Source organism: Saccopteryx bilineata, chromosome 8 (assembly GCF_036850765.1).
Source record: "Saccopteryx bilineata isolate mSacBil1 chromosome 8, mSacBil1_pri_phased_curated, whole genome shotgun sequence".
Lineage (NCBI taxonomy): Eukaryota > Metazoa > Chordata > Mammalia > Chiroptera > Emballonuridae > Saccopteryx > Saccopteryx bilineata.
Window position 1 is genome coordinate 20,761,372 of NC_089497.1, and position 8,100 is coordinate 20,769,471.

An 8,100-nucleotide genomic window follows, 5' to 3' on the forward strand; every position below is an offset into this window, starting at 1 on the left:
GCACTCATTTTTTTAAGTTCATCACCCATCTACACAAGTGTGCAGTGGATAGCGCCAACCTGAGTTACATCCCCGGTGTCTCTGTCAGAGATTTTGAGCTACAAGCTGCTGACCTGAAGGCCTCAGACATGTGGGTGAATAAGTTCAAGTCACTGAATAAAGATTTGGAAAGACTTGCATGACAGCAAGCAGAGTTGGTGAGCAAACATAAGTAGGGAGATATGAAAAAACTTCAACCCGCAGACCAGCTGATTGTCAGAACTTGGAACGCGCTTCCCGTCACATACCACACACTGCAGCATGTGAGTATTGCTGTAATGACAATGTTTGGCTCTACATGTACATGTGAGCAGTCTTTCTCACATCTAAAGAATGTTAAGACCAACCTATGATCATGTTTAATGGATGGAAGTCTCAACACCTGCATGAAGCTTAACCTCACCACGTATCAACCAGACTACAAAGCCATCAGCAAAACCATGCAGCACCAGAAGTTGCATTAATGGTAAGAAGTACTTTATTCATCATTGGTTAGCAATAGCATAATGTTATTAAAAAGAATTCAGAGACTTATTGTACTTTAAAAGTGTTGGTCTTACATAAAATGCACACATTTACTTGTATTTAGTGTTAAACATATTGTATGGCTCTCACGGAATTACATTTTAAAATATGTGGCGTTCATGGCTCTCTCAGCCAAAAAGGTTCCCGACCCCTACCCTAGACAATCATTGCTGGAACATTGAAAAGATGCCTTTTTAGGCATGACCAAATTATGAGCCAACTATGGACTTACATCTATCACAGAAAATAATTCTACTATTACTGAATATCTCTATACACTGAGAAACTCTATCAGAAAAATACCTCCATTACTCTGGAAATAACATATTTTTTATGAGTCATGCCTACAAATTTGTGATGTTTGGAGGTCAGAATGGTTTTGTTCTCTTATATATCCACAGCATCTAGTGTAGTGCCTGGTATGTATTAGGCAATAGTTTATGAAAGAAATTGAACAGTGCTAGGAATGAAAGTTTGTGTCTCCTCAAAATTCATATTTGAAACTTATTCCCCAAAATGATGGTGTCTGGAGGAAGAGACTTGGGAAGTGATTAGTTTCTGAATGGCAAGTTCTTATTATAGGCACAGTGCCCCTATAAAAGAGACCCCAGAGACTTCTAGTCAAGATGATGGTGTAGGTAAATTGAGTCATTCTCCCACAACCACCTCAAATTTAAACTGCAGAACAATCCTTATTTAGAACTACCTGAAACTTAGCTGAATGGAAGTCCTACAACTAGAGAATTAAAGAAGAAGACATATTGTTAGGTGGAATAGACAGTTACCAGGGCAGGAAAAGAAGAGAGGAGAAAAGAATGGGATTTATCTCACCCACTATAAAAGGGTGTCAGCAGACTTAGGGTCTGGCAAAACAAAATTACCAGATGGCCAGACAGCCTTGAAACCCTGTATGTTAGTTCAAGATCAAGGGGAGCCTTGAAACCCTATATGTTAGCCTTGATAACATGGAAACAAAGCCTTGAAGCTAAGAGTACATACTGCTAAGACCCCAATAGACAGGGCACTCAGACTAGCTGAGTTATTTATGTGTGCCTTATGCCACGTCTACAACTTTGCTTAAAAAATTGCTTGCTTTGCTTGAATGTTGCACTCTGTCTCTTGCTTGAATTCTTTCTTATGAGCATGGCAAGAACCAAGGAGGAAGAACTCTCCTTGGGTTTGGGTTTTCTCTGGTGACAATATGAAGACTGGTAAGAGGGGTCCTGGCAGGTTGGCTCAGCAGTAGAGTGTCAGCCCGGCATGTGGAAATCCTGGGTTTGATTCCCGACCAGGGCACACAGGAGAAGTGCCCACCTTCTTCTTCATCCCTCCTCCTCTCCTTTCTCTCTGTCTCTCTCTTCCTCTCCCACAGCCAAGGCTCCATTGGAGCAAAGTTGGACTAGACACTGAGGATGGCTCCATGGCCTCCACCTCAGGCACTAAAATGGCTCCAGTTACAATGGAGCAATGCCCCAGATGGGCAGAGCATTGCCTCCTAGTGAGCATGCTGGGTGGATCCTGGTCTGGCTCATGTGGGAGTCTGTCTGCCTCCATGCATCTCACTTCAGAAATACACACACACACACACACACACACACACATACACACACACACACACTGGTAGTAGGGCCAGAGAAGTAGAACACATTGATCCCTTGCCCATGTGAGGCAGAGAAAAACCTGGAGGGATATCTCAGCTGCATAGGTCCCCCTTGAAGAGTGTGAGGTACCAGTCACACACCAGACCCCCAGCCCAGCGTTCCAGTGGCAGGAAGAGAAATATCCATAATTTCTGTCTGGAGAGACCAACAGCGAGGGATAGAGGCTGAAGGGGACAGAGAGCTGCTGGAGTCCCAAGCACTTCCTCTTAAAGAGCCCGTGCACAAACTTACTCGGATTCAATGCCTCTGAGCTCCAGTACTGAGGCAGCAGCTTGAAAAGCACTGGACACATAAGGGAAGAATTGAATTGTCCCACATCATGATAGGAGCAGGTAGCAGCTTTCTCCCAGACAGAAGTGCTGGCAGAAGCCCTTGCTCTTTTGCTGAGCCTTCCACCCACAGAGCCAGCTGGCAGTTGCCATATCTGGGTCTCCACTAGCCTGACTCACACTGTTTGCCCTACCCTGATGATTTTCTAAGGACACACTCACTCAACCTGTGAGCCCAACTCAAGCGGTTTCCAGTGGGTTTTCCATCCAATGGCCTGTCTTGGCTCATGCTTCAGATTTTCCTAAAATCTCTCAAGTAGCATCTGGCTTCAGCATGATCCATACCTCTTGCTAAGTGGCCCCAGGCCTGGCACTAGTAACAGCCAGTCATGGTTCATAGCTTATTCTCTCTTAGGGACTTCTAAAACCATCAGAATTAGTAGCAATCTGCAGTTCCCTTTGTAACTCATGCAGGGTGGTCCCAGGCAAAACACAGGTGGTGGCTAAGTTTGGCCTATACCTCCCAAATTCACAAGAAACAGAGCACCTGCTGGACAGCTTGAAACCATGTCAAAGCATGACTCAACCCCCTCCACAGGTGACACACTCAAGGAGCAGTCTCAGCAGGCACCAGAATCTTGTTTAAGTAAGTCTTGCTCTGTGGGGTGGGCCTCTTGCATAGCTGATTCTCCACCATGGTGGTTGGTAGTGCTAGCCAGTCCTTACAGCTAATTGTCCTAGGGATAAATCTCTCCCACTGATGTGCCAACAGCAATCAAGTCTCAATCACAACAGAGCATACGCACCCCATATGGAATATGCACCTGGAATGCCCAGCTTGGGTGAATGGGGAGGCTGTGTCACCGGGCCCTACAGGATACCTACTACATAAGACCACTCTACCAAGCCTGGGAGGTATAATAATAGGTTTCCTTAATTCATTGAAGCAAACACAGGAAGGCAGCCAAAATGAGGAGACAAAGAAACATTTCTCAAATGAAAGAACAGAACAAAACTCCAGAAAAAAAAAAAAAAACTAAACAAAATGGAGACAAGAAATCTACCAGATGCAGAGTTCAGAAAACTGGTTCTAAGTGTTACCAGATGGGGCCTGGGACCAGAGCAGGTCTGCCTCAGGTCAGCCAGTAGCGCATGGGTTCTTGACTTAAAGCTTTCGCATCATGAGTCCAAGTGATTTTGAGAGTATTTTTATTACAGCTGGAGACAGTGAGACAAAGGGAGGGAACAGGGTCCCCAAACTTTTTACACAGGGGGCCAGTTTACTGTCTCTCAGACCGTTGGAGGGCCACCATATACAGTGCTCCTCTCACTGACCACCAATGAAAGAGGTGCCTCTTCCGGAAGTGTGGTGGGGGCCGGATAAATGGCCTCAGGAGGCCGCATGCAGCCCATGGGCCATAGTTTGGGGACGCCTGGTTTAGAAGCAACAACAGGGGAAAGAGTAGGCAGGGCTACTTTCTAGAAACACTGTAGGAAAAAAGTGAGTCATGATAGGCTGTATGAACTCACAGAAAAGTAAAGATTGCGGTGACAGAAGTGAGCCAAGGTGGGGCTGCTTTTAGTTCACTGGGAAGTCAGAGAGAGAGGGGCCTTGGAGACGGGTTCAGAGGGTAAGCCGGGAATGAGCTGCTGCTGCCCTCTGCTCACCCTGGATGCAGGTCTTGTGGGGACCCTTAGAATTTAGGAGAGAAAGAACAGATACATGTGTAAGGGAGAAACACATGGATGTACTATAGAGGGAGTGCACGCTGGGTTCTTTGTTTTGAGATATTTTATCTATTTTAGTTTCAGGAAAACCTAGGGAGGCTTCAGGGGGGGGTCTTAATAGAATATGCATTAGCTTTTTATGTGTGTCATTTAATAAGTTGATTCATCAAAATATGCGTAAAGAGGAGTCAGGGTTATTTTCTGGTTAGTTTTATTTTTAAATAATGTCGTACAAGTGGGACCGCACCAGGTTCCTGTGGCAGATAGCACTAAGTGGATCATCAGTGCGATTTGTTGAGAAACGTGTGGCACATCTATGGGACAGGTTATGTCATCAGTCCTCCTGTTGGGATGGGGGATTTAGATATTTAAAACAGCTTGATCTCGTCTTTTAAATGTGTGATGTAGGCAGGCACCATGGCAATTTCCCCAGCCCTCTCAGAGGATGTATTCATTTTTTAAATGGCAGGTTTAATACAAATTTTTTTAAACTGTCTGATCTTATATAGTATGTCATTATTTCCTAGAGCAGAGTAGTATTCTATGTCATTGTGTACATCTTACTTATCCAATCCTCTATGGAGGGATACTTTGGCTACTTCCATGTCTTGGCCACTGTGAATAATGCTGTGATGAACATGAGATTGCATGTCTTTGTGCACCAATGTTTTTCAGTTTTTTGGGGTAGATACCCAGTAAAGGGATTGCTAGGTCAGATGGTAATTCTATTCTTAATTTTTTGAGGTACCACCATATTTTCTTCCATAATGGCTGCACTAGTTTACATTCCCACCAGCAGTGGATGAAGGTTCCTTTTTCTCCATAGCCTCTCCAACACTTGTTGCCTGTCTTGTTGATGAGTGCCATTCTAACTGGTGTGAGGTGGCATCTCATTGTAGTTTTGGTTTTCATCTCTCTAATCGCTACTGAAGATGAGCGTCTTTTCATATATCTGTGGGTCATTTGCATGTCTTCTTGGGAGAAGTTTCTGTTCAGGTCCTCTCTCCAGAAAAGAGTATTATTTAAAAGTGTTTGGAGGTAAGGATAAAGGGATTAAAATTGGGCCGTATAAAACTATTACAGGACAAGCAAGTGCTAGTCAGTAAAATAATAAAATCAATTACAGTATCTGCTCAAAGAAGGAACAAAATGTGTGTGGATTGAAGATCAATGTCTAGAATCTAGCGGGTCTAGATCCCTAACTATAACTGCATTAAAACTGGCACAGAAAGAAGCCTGCCAGTGTGCGAAAATGCTCTTTGCATCCTCTTTTTCTAGTTAATCTTTGATAATCAGTCAATTAATTTTGCCTGAAGTTCTCAGAGAAACAGTAAACAATGGAACCAGCTATCTTAATATGTGCAGACTCTGATTTTAATGAAATTTTCTGAGGTTTTTTTTAAAGATCACCAAACCATCAAAAAACATTTCTGACTCCTCTCCTACCAGAAGGTAGGCTATCATATAGAAACAATCCAAAAAAAAAAAAAAAAAAAAAAGATGAGATACTCTTATTAGATAAATGACAATTTGCCAGTGATTTATTAGATAAGAACTTTGCACTCTTGCCTTAAAACGTAAAATTTTAGTCACTGTTGTCTTTTTACTCTACTGTAATTTTTTTTTATATTTTTCTCCCTGTAATGTTCCTGAGTTTGATTTATCTAATATGGTCAAATATTTGTATAAAGCACAAATGAGTCGATGCTGCACACATCTCATAAAATATGTTTGGAGAATAATTTTTGACGGATAGGAAACCTTTTGGTCAACCTTGCAGTTGGTTTTCAAAGGTCATTTTTTTTCCAACTAAAACTCAATTAGTTTTATAAAATGTGAGTTAGTGGTGTTTATCCAATTCCCAGTATAGCCTGATTCTGTAGCATGTGGAGGTGGTGATAGGTATTTCAAAAACAGCAAATATCCCTTCAGTTTTCTCCTGCCCATTCCACCCCATTCCACTTGATGAAGTCCAATTAACAAAAAATATATGAACATAATGAAAAAAAATTGGTCTTGCAGAAAACATTTCAGTGACTACTGAAGTAAAAGATTATTTCCCCTGAAATGTTTGATTGAAAGAATAATTACTGTTTAATGTACCTTATGATAAATTCTATAATGTCTTCTTCATTAGTTTTTTTAAATCATGGATAGATAAAAACTCATTGTATATGTTGAAAGAAAAAAAAATCCCCAAACTCAGAATAAACTATTATTTTTTAGACACTTTTAATACGGCTTTTAATGATTTTCTTATGCAATAATTTTTATGTCTGATAGATATTCTCAGGAATACTGCAAAACCTCTTATGAATCATTTATTATTTTCTAACCTTTTGAAACATTTAACTGAGGAAAAAAATCTATAAGCAGGTTTATACATTTTTCTCTAAAAATGGTCCTTCTTAGTAAAGCTTGACTGATGATAGTGTTTTATAGTAAAACAGTACTTTGTCCTACTCACTGAATAGATTTCCGTCCATAAAGATATAAAGGAAGCTATAATTATTTTTTTTTTAAAAAAATAGCAAAAAGGTGTTTACGATAGAAAAATGCAGAGAACTTTTTTTTTATAGTAGGTCAAGCTAGTTAAGAAAGTAAAAACAAAGAAAGGTTTTTGTTCATAGTTCCACTAACAGTTTTACATAGGCTGAAACAATGGACTCTAATCCTGTGACGAGTATTCTACAAACACACATGGCTTGAGAAAATGTCTGGAAACAGCGATCTTGTTGAGCCGGGCTTCGTGCAGTTAGATGATTGAGAAGCACAACATGCTCTGCAGATGCTGAAGCCATGTAATTCTGACCTTCCTCCAGGAAAGAATGAGCTTTGTTGACTGGAACTAAAGCTTCTCTAAAGGTGTAAAATAACCGTGAATTTCCTATTACTATGGACAACTATTTCAGATATTCACAGCCAATTTATTCATGGTAGCTAACAGCTGTTCATAATAGTCATGCCTCAGAGTACTGTAAACCTTCTAATAAGAGGTGGGGTACATTTCTCACTCTTTCTCTTTTTTCAAGAAGAAAAACCAGGTTATAACCAGATTATTTTTTGCAATTTTGTCTCAAAAATGCATTTTATGGTTTAGAAATTTAAGAAAGTTTGAGAAGTCTTTAATTTTTTTTCTAATTCTATAAACAATAACTTTATAGATAAATCTGTCTAGAGATGTAACTCACATAAATCAGAATACTTTCCCAAATTTGTTTTAGTTATATTACTAATAGAATTTTACTTCAAATAGAAAATTGAACAAAATGACAATGAGAAAGTATTTTTATGCAGTTAGTCTACTTTTTTATTGAATATAGATGTTTTTAATATCCACATGGAAGCTCTCTATGTATTTTGATCTAGAGAAGTTTTATAGTAAGTATACTGAATTCTAGTATTAATTCAGATCTGTGAAATTGGCTCCAATTTTAGAAATGTCATAAACAAGTTTAGTATATAATATTCTATATGTGTTGCTCAAATAAGTGTCAATAGAAGATGATGTTGATGGAGTGTGGTAACATTTGTGTGCTAGTTATAACTTTAATGTAAATTTCTGAAAATAGACGTCATGCAGCAATTGCAATTTCTCCCCCCTCAAACACATTAGTTTTTTTTTTAAAGTGGCTTGAGGCAGCAATTTGTACCCATGGCTACTCAACATTGGAAAAATATCTGTAGACTTAAATAAATGACTGAATCTACTTGTGGGCTCTGCAAATCATAATCAGCACTTCAATTAATTACTCTTTGCATCCAATTGGGAGAAACTTCTGAGAGTTGAAGCAGTATGCATACCTTAGCCTTCTGCTTGGGAGCCTTTTTACTGGCTTGTTTTGGGAACTCAAATTGATGAAGTTCAAAATGTTATT